At 40.8% G+C, this 13,358-nt stretch overlaps 1 long non-coding RNA gene across 1 annotated transcript in view; it reads left to right on the top strand.

The window, feature by feature from the left end:
* Positions 1–13,358, top strand: part of LOC102115465 (uncharacterized) — a 289,733-nt gene that overhangs the window by 20,163 nt on the left and 256,212 nt on the right. The window contains exon 3 of the long non-coding RNA XR_012432083.1: positions 1,096–1,168. This is a non-coding gene — a long non-coding RNA (uncharacterized lncRNA). The remainder of the gene's footprint in view (positions 1–1,095; positions 1,169–13,358) is intronic.

Raw genomic sequence — 13,358 nt, 5'->3', positions numbered from 1 at the left:
CACTCCAGCTTGGGAATGGAGTATCGCCCATGCTGATCTTGAATCTCTGGGCTCAAGCGATCCTCCTGCCTCAGCCTCCCAAAGTGCTTGGATTACAGGTATGAGCCGCCATACCTAGCAAAGAGGCTTTTTAAAAAATTGAATATGTGACGATATATTTGTATGCAGAGGAGAATGATTCTGTAACAAAGGAAAATGAATAAAGCAGGAGAGGGAACAATTGTTGGAGCAATGTCCTAGAGTGTAAGAGAGAATGGCACACAGAATACAAGTGCAGGAGTTGGTCTTAGATGGCACTAACATCTCTAGCTATGTTGCCTTATAGACAGCCACATGTAGCTATTTAAGTGTAAATTAATTTAAAATGAAGACAATCTAAATTTTTTCTGGGCGTGCTAGGTGGCCCATGCCTGTAATCCCAGTACTTTGGAAGGTCGAGGTGGGTAGATCACCTGATGTCAGGAGGTTGAGATCAGCCTGGCCAACATGGCAAAACCCCATCTCTACTAAAAATACAAAAATTAGGCTGGGTGCGGTGGCTCACGCCTGTAATCCCGGCACTCTGGGAGGCCAAGATAGGCGGATCACGAGGTCAGGAGATCGAGACCATCCTGGCTAACATGGTGAAACCCCGTCTCTACTAAAAAATACAAAAAACTAGCCGGGCGAGGTGGCGAGTGCCTGTAGTCCAGCTACTCGGGAGGCTGAGGCAGGAGAATGGCGCAAACCCGGGAGGCGGAGCTTGCAGTGAGCTGAGATCCAGTCACTGCACTCCAGCCTGGGCGACAGAGCGAGACTCCGTCTCAAAAAAAAAAAAAGATACAAAAATTACCTGGGTGTGGTGGCACACGCCTGTAGTCCCAGCTACTCGGGAGGCTGAGGCAGGAGAATCGCTTGAACCCAGGAGTCAGAGGTTGCAGTGAGCTGAGATCGTGCCACTGCACTCCAGCCTGGATGACAGAGCAAGACTCCATCTCAATAATAATAATAATAATAATAAGTTGTGCTAGCCATATTTCAAGTGTTCAATAGCCACATATGGCTAGTGACTATAGTACTAGACAGCACCAACAAATAATATTTTGGTCATTACAGAAAGATCTGCTGGGCAGGCCTGAGCTGAGAAATGAGGGAAGGCAGACATATGTATGAGCACCTATGCAGAGAGGTGAGTAGATGTGGTGGGGGGAGCTTGTGGAAAGTCTTTCCTGATTTCTTCTGTGTCTCACTTAAGGCTACTCAGGAGAAGTACCTGGAGCTTTGAGGAAAAGGTGCAGACTATATCTCTAGGAGATAAAGAGAGTGAGGGGACACGGGGAAAACGGCAGGATTGCAGGACAACTTTTAAGATCCACTTCAGGCCAGCACAGTGGCTCACACCTCTCATCCCTTTTTTAAAAACTTTGAGACAGGGTCTTGTGCTATAACCCAGACTGGAGTGTGGTGGAGCAATCTCGGCTCACTGCAGCCTCAACCTCCTTGACTCAAGTGATCCTCCCATATCAACTCCACTACACCCGACTAATTTTTGTATATTTTGTAGAGACAGGGTTTCACCATGTTGCCCAGACTGGTTGCAAACTCCTAGACTTAAGCAATCTGCCAGCCTCGGCCTCCCAAAGTGCTGGGCATAAGGCACCACACCTGGCCACACCTGTAATCCCAACACTTTGGGAGACTGAGGTGCAGGAATCACTTGAGGCCAGTTCAAGATCATCCTGGACAACGTAGTGAGACCCCATCTCAACAAAAAAGAATTTTAAAAGTTAGTCAGGTGTGGCCAGGTGTGGTGGCTCATGCCTGTAATCCCAGCACTCTGGGAGGCTGACGCGGGCAGATCACAAGGTCAGGAGATCAAGACCATCCTGGCTAACATGGTGAAACCCCATCTCTACTGAAAATACAAAAATTAACCGGACGTGGTGGTGGTAATCCCAGCTACTCAGGACGCTGAGGCAGGAGAATGGCGTGAACCCAGGAGGCGGAGCTTGCAGTAAGCTGAGATCGCGCCACTGTACTGCAGCCTGGGCAACAGAGCGAGACTTCGTCTCAAAAAAAAAAAGTCACGTATGGTGGTTGTATTAGTCTGTTTTCATGCTGTTGTTAAAAGACATACCCAAGACCGGGCAATTTACGGATAAAGAGGTTTAATTAACGTACAGTTCCATGTGCCTGGGGAGGCCTTACAATCCTGGCGGAAGGCAAGGAGGAGCAAGTCACATCTTACGTGGATGGCAGCAGGCAAAGAGAGAGCTTGTGCAGAGAAACTCCCATTTTTATTTTTAAGCTATCAGAGCTCATGAGACTTACTCATTATCATGAGAACAGCACGGGAAAGATCCACCCCCATAATTTAATCATCTCCCTCTGGGTGTGAATTATGGAAGCTGCAAGATGAGATTTGGGTGGGGACACAGAGCCAACCCAGATCTGTGGTGCTCACCTGTAGTGCTACCTACCTGGGGGGCTGAGGCCAGAGGAGCCCTGGAACCCAGGAATTTGAGGTTGCAGTGAGCTATGGTGGACTGCTGCACTCCAGAGCCAGCCCCTGTCTCTAAAAATAATTTTTAAAATATCCACTTTAGGTTAGTGATCTCTAATTTAGGGAGACCAGTCAGCATGCTGTGGAGTTTTTTCCAACTTACGTTCACTGGCATGAATGCACTGTTAGAGTAGACAGAAAGCTGGGGCTCGTCCAATGAGTGGTTCTCTGTCCCGGCTGCATGTTAGAATCACCTGGGTGAGTTATTTAAAAAAAAAAAAAATCAGAAGCCTCATCCTTGTAGCCAAAGGATCTGATTGAACATTCTGAAAATGGGGCCTGAGCAACAAACACTCATTTAAAGCTCCCAAGGTGATTCTAACACAGATTTTTTTTTTTTTTTATTTGAGACAGGGCTTCACTCTGTTGCTCAGACTGTAGTGCAGTGACGCCATCTTGGCTCACCACAACCTCTGCCTTCCAGGCTCGAGCAATTTTCCTGCCTCAGTCTCCCAAGTGGCTGGGATTACAGGCGCATGCCACTACTACCTGCCGAGGTGGGCAGATCACTTGAGGTCAGGAGTTCGAGACCAGCCTGGTCAACATAGTGAAACCCTGTCTCTACTGAAAATATAAAAATTAGCCAGGCGTGGTAGTGCATGCCTGTAATCCCAGCTACTTGGGCGGCTAAGACAGGAGAATCGCTTGAACCTGGGAGGCAGGGGTTGTAATGAGCCGAGATCGCACCACTGCACTCCAGCCTGGGTGATAGAGGGAGACTCTGTCTCAAAATAAATAAATAAATAAAATTTAAAAATAAAAATAAAGATGTATGACTTTCTTTGTTGTTGTTGCTGTTGTTTTGAGACAGGATTTCACTCTGTAGTCCAGGCTGGAGTGCTGTGGCACGATCCTAGCTCACTGCAGCCTTGAACTCCTGGGCTGAAGAGATCATCTTGCCTCAGCCTCCCAGACAACTGGGACAACAGGTGCACACCATCATGGCTGGCAAATTTTTTAATTTTAATTTTAATTTTTTAGAGACAGGGCCTTGCTGTGTTGCTCAGGCTGGTCATAAACTCCTGGCCTCAAGCGATCCTTCCACTTTGACCTCCCAAAGCGCTGGGATTGCAGGCATGAGCCTCCACACCCGGTGCAGATGTACAACTTTTAAAAATGAAGAGAGGAACTCATGGGCACTACTGGCATACATCTAAGAATAAAATGTGAACAAGCTGGTTGTTGTATTATAACAACTTGGTTAATACAATATGGTATTGATGAGATGCTCCCAACTCATCTTGGAGTAACTGAACGATGCTACCTGACAAGTAGACATGAGTAGGAAGTGGAGGTATACAGGGGCTGGGGTGGGGCAAGAAGGCTTTCCAGGCATGGAGAAAAGTGTAAACTAAGACATAGCTTATGTGAGAAATAAGCGCAGTACAAGTAGTCCAGTGTTGCTGGATCATAAGGGCTTCTGGGATAAAGAATCTTCAAAGAAGGAGAGATAGAATTGCTTAATATACGGCTCACCAATGGGATTATGCAATGATTTATAACTGTCCCCCAGATAGCTGTGTGACATCAGACAAGCCATTAACATCTCTGTGCCTCATTTGTCATCAAATGCTGCGTGGGAATAAAATGTCATGAATTATCTCCTTTCTAAAGTGACACATGAATTGCTGAAAAAAGAAAAATTAAGTTCTAAAGAACTTTCTTTCTTTCTTTCTTTCTTTTTTTTTTTGAGACAGAGTCTCGCCCAGGCTGTCCCCCAGGCTAGAGTGCAGTGGCGCGATCTCGGCTCACTGCAAGCTCTGCCTCCCAGGTTCAAGCGATTCTCCTGCCTCAGCCTCCCAAGTAGCTGGGACTACAGGCGCCCACCACCACACCCGGCTGATTTTTTATATTTTTAGTGGAAACGGGGTTTCATCGTGTTAGCCAGGATGGTCTCGATCTCCTGACCTCATGATCTGCCCGCCTCGTCCTACCAAAGTGCTGGGGTGCTGGGATTACAGGCATGAGCCACCACACCCGGCCTAAGAACTTTCTAATATTGTCCTATACGTAGCCAAGTCTTGTGCAGATAAAATGATATAGAGGAGATGTGTTATAGATTAGACTCTAGATTAAACAGGTTAAAGTTAAAAAACCCTTTAAGAAATGAAGGACTTTCTAACTGGCTGGCAACTGATGCCTCAAGGATGCTATGCCACTCATGCCATGACCTGGAGAAAACATTTCCCAAACCCCAAGCTCAAGTCTGCACTTATCCTTCCCCAACAACACCCTTCATGACTCATGGAAAGGGCACACCTTCTATCTAACCGTAAATTCTCCTGTAATAGTTGTTTTGGAACATTTGGTGTGTCTCTGAAGATCGTGGATTGTTCATAACGTTCTGAGCCCATCCAGCCATCCAATAGTACCAATTTCTTCACAGATCATATGGTTACTATGAACTTCTGTAACATTTGGCTGTTTCCAGGTCTTTAAGATCTTAGAGGATGCTCCATCGGGAGCCACATCACGTTTTATTCTGAGATGTACACCAACAGTAGTCATGGGTTCCTCTCTTCCTATCTGAAGGCTGTACATCTTTATCTTTGATCTGCGTTTACTGCCTCTACCTCATGGCAGCCATACACAAGCAAATTGAAGGAGCACGATACTCCCAGTACCACAGCAACCCTTTAAGTTGGGCAAATGCCAGCCAACATATGCCAGCCTCCAGAGCCTTTGCTCTCATTTACAATTTCACATAGAGCCGTAAGGAAGACCAAGAGGTTGCTTTGATGCCTACACACAACTATTCCTAAATAGTGGACTCAGTCATAAACGTATGTAAGCACAAGGAGCAAAGAGACAGGGCATTTCCGATTCTTGCATCCATTTGATTCACCTGCAAGGTTGTCTTGGTTCTTTAACAGTCATCCCCATGAAAGAGCAACAAGAACATGGAAATGAGCAGGGAACAAGGCATGGTGGGATCTGTAAGACCTTAAATGTAAGGGGCACAGAAAGTAAAGACAGAAGCTCACTATGATATCAAAGCACAGGTTTAAATTAAGTAACTGAAAGTCTATGTTCCAAAATTGCTCTAAGATCATACAGCAGTGGATTCTCCATCGCAATGCTCCCTGAGAAAGGCATATGCTAACACCAGTCCATAGCCATTAATGAAGGGGAGTGAAACTGACCTGTGCTGGTATATCTACTGTTGACTTATGTGGTACAGAGGTTGCCTAAATTATCACTATTTGTGACATAAAAATTTGAAAGTTGTAATATCTACTAAAATTTGCACAGTGGCTATCATTGATGGAATGCCATTTCCCAAATTGAATTCATAGGATAAGGCTGTGTTTGGAATTTAAGTTTTTATTACGAGCGTTGGTTAAGTACAGTTGACCCTTGAACAATGGGGGGGTTAGAGGTGCTGAGACTTTGCATATAACTTTTGACTCCCCCAAATCTTAACTACTAATAGCTGACTTAACTGGAAGCCTTACCAATAGCATGAAGAGTTAACACATATTTTGCATGCTATATGTATTATATACTGTATTCTTGCAATAAATTATGCTAATGAAAAGAAAATGTTATTAAGAAAATCATAAGAAAGAAAATATATTTACTGTTCATTAAATGGAAATGGATCACCAAAGTCTTCATGCTCATCATCTGCAGGTTGTATAGGCTGATGAAGAAGAGGAGAAGGAGACGTTGGTCTTGCTGTCTCAGGGGTGGCAGAGACAGAAGAAATGGAGGAGGTAGAAGGGAAGTCAGGAGAGGCAAGCACACTTGGTGTAACTTTTCTTGAGAAAAATCCCCTATAAGTGATCTGTGCTGTTCAAACCCATGCTGTTCAAGGGCCAATTGTATTCTGTTTTCATCTGCATCATAATTCTTTACTTCTCCAGTCATGGGTTACCAAATTACTACAGTTTTATTGTTTTAAGTAATATGTTTACGTATTTAAAAAATGATGAATACATATATTACTAAGACAATAAAACTAGACCACCAATCCATAGAGAGTTCTATTTTTCTTTTGGTAAAATAAAACGTCAGAAAACAACCCTACTAGTATGCCTGTGCACCCACCTTCCTGTGTTCTGAGTGTTGGCTGCGAAAAGCCCACAACTACCCCACTGGATGGAGAATTGTCCTCCGTAGACTTGGGCTGCCTCACTGTAAGTTGCCTTGGGTGGTGTGTATCCACCCCAACCATGGGCAGCACACACCCAGTTAATTGATTGGTGTGAAATCCTGCTTTTTTGCCTTAAGTTGGGACAATTTTCCTGGTGTCATTCTTGTTCCTAAACTTCTTATGACCTCTAGGCCAGGCGCGGTGGCTCAAGCCTGTAATCCCAGCACTTTGGGAGGCCGAGGCGGGTGGATCACGAGGTCAGGAGATCGAGACCATCCTGGCTAACACGGTGAAACCCCGTCTCTACTAAAAAATACAAAAAAAACAAAAACAAAAAAAACTAGCCGGGCGAGGTGGCGGGTACCTGTAGTCCCAGCTACTCGGGAGGCTGATGCAGGAGAATGGCGTAAACCTGGGAGGCGGAGCTTGCAGTGAGCTGAGATCCGGCCACTGCACTCCAACCTGGGGGACAGAGCGAGACTCCGTCTCAAAAAAAAAAAAAAACAGAAAACTTCTTATGACCTCAGGCTGAGGCCAGACTTCCACCGTAACCATAACTTGCATTTGCTTCTCCTCCTGCCCTTTTCTGCTTCCCTCACCTTCTTGCTAATTTCTTCCTAAACATTCCCTCAATAAACCACTTGCATTAGAACCTCTATCTCAGGTTCTGCCTCCAGGACTCTGTGAAAGCATCCACTAGTCCCAAATGACAGTAAAGATTAAAAAATGTTAAAATAAAAGGATTTAACCGCTTTCAAATAGAGGGCACTCATTTACAAAGTAGTAAAGGATACACATTTAATTATATAAAAATATGATAGATGTTTGGAAATTTTGACATGTAGTCACAGAATAATGTGAAAATTATATACAATTATTGACATTCAAATAGCAGAAACATAAAAAGTCAAAGGTTGGCCATGGATGACCCTCATCAAGGGCAAATGTGTGCATCTATGCCCTTATATTTAATGGCAATGAACTTGTCAGCTACATCCTGTTTGACATTTATAGAATGATGTGTGATAATGGGATTGATGAATTCATTAGCATTATGAATCATTCATAAATAGAATCTTTAGCACATTTTGTTAAGTGTGAACTAAAATATGTTGTTTGGAGAGGACAAAGATTACAAATGTTTTAAATTGGGTTCCCAAAGGGCAAGGACAATTAAACAATCACATTCCACCCTAAATGATGGAAAGGTGAAATGTACTTCTTCTCAGTCATGTTATGCTCATGTGGCCAGTTGGGGCAGAGGAGTTTAGGAAAATCCAGAGAAGTACAAAGCTTGAGGAGGAGCATAAAGCTAAACACCAGGCACTGAGTCAGACACTGGACAGGAAGTTCTTTTCTGATTTTTCAAATGAAAAGACTGTACAGTTGAGATTAAGATTCATTAATTTATTGATTCAACCAATATTTAGAGAGCTCCTCTTACGTGCTGGGTCCTGTGGTTGTTGCTGCAGTTACAGATATGAAGAGGCAGGAGAGCTCCCAAGCCAAGTATGCAGGATTGTGTCATTTCTCGTTCCATGCTTTTTACTAATCATGTCTGGGAGTTTATAGGCTGTGTCTACATTTGTGTGGTTTCCTAGCTATTTCAAATATTTAAAAATATCCAAGCCCTTTCCCATGGCCTTAAACTCTTCAGTTAATTCATATTCCAGAATTGGCGCAGGGAAAAAGGGATCTCTTCTTTCTCCCAGGGAAAAAACCCCACAAGCCTATAGTTCTGGTAAATTAATGTGTGAATATTCTTCATTAAATATTCTGTATCTTATTTTTTTCCCCTGAAAAATGAAAATGTTACTTATGCCCCTGAGAGTACTTTGGTGAATATTAGTATCCAAGGTGTAAAATTCTTTGAGATTCTGGGGAACAAGAACTCCCCCATGGAGAGATTAAACGATCTTCTGTTATACATTATAGCGTTCACTATCTTGATATATTTCCTCTTGTTAATCTCTAACCCATCCAATAACCATAGCGACTAGAAATTGCGAATATCTTTTTATTATATCTGATTTCTTGTAACTTTGAGGATTTTATTTTAGTAAATTAAATATATTATTTGTACATGTAATTTTGCTGCATAGAACAATTAGAATTCTGGATAAGTAGCTTGAATGTTATCTCCTAGAGAATAGGAGCTTATTATTTGCTAATATGGCTTATTACATTCTGATGAATATTTTGACTCTAATCTGAGTTGAATTGATAGGAATAAATTTTCCAAGTACTTAAAAATTATTTATGTTGGGTATTTTGTAGTGTTTTCCTTTTTATAAAACTACACCATCCGAGAAGAACTCTCATACTTCTGTGTCTTAACTTGTGGAAACAATTTATTTATTTATTTATTCATATTAGAGATGGAGCCTCACAATGTTTCCCAGGATGGCCTCAAAATTCTAGGCTCATGTGACCCTCCCGCCTCAGCCTCCCAAGTAGCTGGGACTACAGATGCCCACTGCTGTCCCTGACTATATGAATTATCTTTATCATTGAAAATTTAGGCCAGGCGAGGTGGCACATGCTTGTAATCCTAGCACTTTGGGAAGCCGAGGCAGGTGGACTACTTGAGCCCAGGCGTTCAAGACCAGCCTGGGCAACATGGTGAAATCCTGTCACTGAAAAAATAAAAAAAATTAGTCAGGGGTGGTGGTGCACACCTGTGGTCCCAGCTATTCAGGAGGCTGAAATAGAAGGATTGCTTGAGCCTGGGAGGTTGAGGCTGCAGTGAGCTGAGATGGCACCATTGCCTTCCAGCCTGGGTAAGAGAGTGAGACCCTGCCTCAAAAAAAAAAAAAAAAAAAAAAAGAAAGAAAGAAAGAAAAAGAAAAAGAAACTTGACCAGTGTGTTTGTGCTGGTGTCAGTTTAATGCCTATAGAGACCCTTGAATTTATGGGATGTTGAATTTTTAAAAATTCATTTGTATTAAGTAGACATTTTATAAAAGAGTAAATACCAACTAAAATAGTAATATTTTATCTGATGTTACCAAAAGGTTCTTCTTTTCAACATTTCATACCTGAGTAAGTTAACTTCTGAGGAATGAATTATATTACCTAGCAACCTCCATCCATCTTACCACATTGTTAAAAGCCTACATTCTGCAAATAATTCACATAATGAAACAATGAGCATAAATTAAGTTACACATTTAATTAATATATATATAATTAAATTATATATACCAAGAAACATTAAACTTTTAAACAATTATAAGCAAATTCGTTGCTCATTTGTTCTAAATTGATATTTACATCTTTATTGTTAATTTCTAAGAAAAGCCTTAATAAGCAAAATAACCTAGGAGTATCCTGAATTAGCAAATGTATATTTTATAGAAATTCTACATTTTATGGATTCTATCACTGCCTCTGTAGTACATACATTTTTATATTTACTGGTTCACTGGTATCCTATAAATAGCCTGGATTTTTAGTATAATTTATACTACTAGAATTGGTCCTCAGGTGTGCATATCAGAAGACAAACACAGTGATGGTTGACATATAGCAGACTTTTAGCTCACTAAAAATGCTTTTTTTAAAAGCAGGTTCAAAATTGGAAGCATGAATTGAAACAACACAGAAATAACATGTTTGCTTATAGTGGATAAATTGTACTATTTTATAGAAAACTTCTACAAATTTAAGACAAGTTACTGAGCTTGTTGACAAGTTATGAGGCCATAAGAAAAGCAAAGAAACAACGAAAAACTAGGCACTATAAAAAAGTAAAAGGAGGCCGGGCACGGTGCCTCAAGCCTGTAATCCCAGCACTTTGGGAGGCCGAGCCGGGCGGATCACGAGGTCAGGAGATCGAGACCATCCTGGCTAACACGGTGAAACCCCGTCTCTACTAAAAAATACAAAAAACTAGCTGGGCGTGGTGGCGGGCGCCTGTAGTCCCAGCTACTCGGGAGGCTGAGGCAGGAGGATGGCCTAAATCTGGGAGGCGAAGCTTGCAGTGAGCTGAGATCCGGCCACTGCACTCCAGCCTGGGCGACAGAGCAAGACTCCATCTCAAAAAAAAAAAAAAGTAAAAGGAAATTAAAGTTGGTCATTGCAATTTAATTAAGACAATAGTTTGAATGCAAATGAGGACATAAGACTAATTCAATGGAACATTAGAAATTGTCTTGCTTGGTACTGTAATTTATATAGGCAGAAATGGAGACATACTGAGGTTAAGTTTTCATCCAAAGTCACCATTAGACAGTGGCCGAGCTGACTCCTCTTGTTGAGTCTTCTTTTCACTGCGTGACATTGCCTCTTATAAACAGGACGTGGTGCCAGTTAATTGTAATTGCTTAAGAAAAAGCAATTGAAAAAATGGTGAATTGTAATTACATATGGGCTGAAATAACATTAGTATAATCAGGAAGATTTGGGGGAGGAAACACCAATCTAGAACATCTATTTCAACCTTGGCAAGCCGGAATGACAATCTGCAACTTTATTTTTTACCAGTTATCACTTACTGGTGTAATGAAACAAATGCTACCAGTAAAATTTAATTATTAAATCAAATCTTTAAAAAAAATGTGTATACATGTTTAAATCACATTGTACAAAGGAAAGAAAAGGGGTTGTATTGTTTTCAGGCATAAAAGCATTTCCTTCTTCCTTTTAATTTGATGTGAGACCAGCTTGTTTCATAGTCAAATTTGTATGGAAATGCCCAGAGAGGGCAAAACAAGGAGCTTAACAGATGTCATTTTGCTCTTCTATGAAGCTAAATAGAACTGTAGTTTATTGAATGATTTCTCTTAATTCTACTTCTGCTTGAATGTAGATTGGGGGATGGATAGTAGCTGAGTCCAATTTAATTTTTTCGTTTACTCTCCATTTGATTTATTTATATCATATGATAAATTAATCAGTTTGTTTTAATCTACACTCTGTATAGGGTTTACAATAAGAACATCATTTAAAGTATGGAGTGCAACTCTTACAGGTTATATATATTCATTTTAGTTTATGAAAATTTAATGTCATACACTTATACATTTAATTATATATACCAAATATTTATAACAGTTCATCAAGCTTGACATTTTTTGAAACAAGAATAAAATAGCAAGAAAGTCAGAAGAAAAGTACAAAGAATTTTTGCTCCCTCTCCTCATCCATTTGAAAGCAAATTGCCAACACGATGCCTTACGACCCCAGAATGCCTTGGTAGATTTCAAATGAAGACACTATCATACTACAAAATGCAACCATTGAAATCAGGAAATTAACCTTGATATTATTAACATCAAGCTTGCCAGATGGCCCAATTATGTCCTGTGTAGAAAGAGGATCCAGTTTAGAATCATGGGCTGCATTTTACTACCCTGTCTCTTAAGCATTTGTAGGCTTTGGAAAGTTTAAATTTTTTCTTGAATTTCATAAATTTGACAATTCTGAAACTCATAGGCTAGGTATTTTGTGGACTATCTCTCAATATGGATTTGGCTGATTTTGTCTCATGATTAAATCCATGCATCTTTGGCAGGGATATCACAGAAATAATGCTGCTCCCTCATTGCATGCTGTCTGCGGTACACAACTGTGCCTTGTTCAATTACTGATGGTGTCTCTGTGATAACTGGGTTAAGGTGGTGATTGCCAGGTTTCTTCACAGTAGTTTATTCTTTCCTCTTTAAGAAATAATAAGTATTGCATGGTGAAGTACTTTAAAACTCTGCAGAAATTTCATTCCTCTTCAAACTTTCATGTTATTCATTTCTTTCTTTATATATTTTCTTTCTCTCCTTCTTCTTCTTTTTTTTTTTTTTTTTTTTTTTTTTTTTTTTTTTTTTTTTTGAGATGGAGTTTCACTCTTGTCGCCCAGGCTGGAGTGCAATGGCATGATCATGGCTCACTGCAACTTCTGCCTCCTGGGTTCAAGTGATTCTCATGTCTCAGCCTTCCGAGTAACTGGGATTACAGGCACCCACCACCATACCCAGCTAATTTTTGTACTTTTAGTAGAGACAGGATTTCACCATGTTGGCCAGGCTGGTCACGAGCTCCTGACCTCAGGTGATCCACCTGCCTTGGCCTCCCAAAGTGCTGGGATTACAGGCATGAGCCACTACACCTGGCCGCTTTCTTTATACCTTTATAGATTTGTGGTCTACTTATTTAATGGACTAAAATCCACTACTATGATTATTTATTTTAATGTTCAAATTGTTGCTGTGGGAGCCACTTTGATTGCTTTTGTTATCTTTTGACATTTCTCTACTATTCTTTAAGTATTTCCTGACTTTCTGGTACAGAAAATATTCTAGGCTCATTTTGTATTTTTTCTTTCCCATCCAGGAATTGGTCATTTTGCTAAAGGGTCCTGTTTCTTTTTAATGAGAATAGTATTTAGAAGCCAAGATTTGGGTGCTAAAGGTACTCATTACTCTTGTGGTGTCACTGCCTCCAGACTGTTTCAGAGGACAAAAACTAAGGAATATATAATAATATGCAGACATGCATCCATGTATCTGTTACTCATATGTCTACATTTATATAAATTTATAAATTCATACCAATTCCTTCCATTTCAACACCACTGAATTCATTCTATTTTTCTTTCATTTCAGTATCTGTAGCTTTCTTCTCTGACAGTGAGAAACCTGGTTCACCAATTATACTGAATATATTTGTTTATTTTATCACACCTGTTTCCCTCCAACAGTCCACAGTATGTGGCTAAGCTTCCAT

The sequence above is a fragment of the Macaca fascicularis genome, chromosome 3 (genome assembly GCF_037993035.2).
Source record: "Macaca fascicularis isolate 582-1 chromosome 3, T2T-MFA8v1.1".
In the NCBI taxonomy this organism is placed as follows: domain Eukaryota; kingdom Metazoa; phylum Chordata; class Mammalia; order Primates; family Cercopithecidae; genus Macaca; species Macaca fascicularis.
The sequence above is the reverse complement of the archived record's forward strand: the minus strand, read 5'-3'. Positions and strand labels throughout refer to the sequence as shown.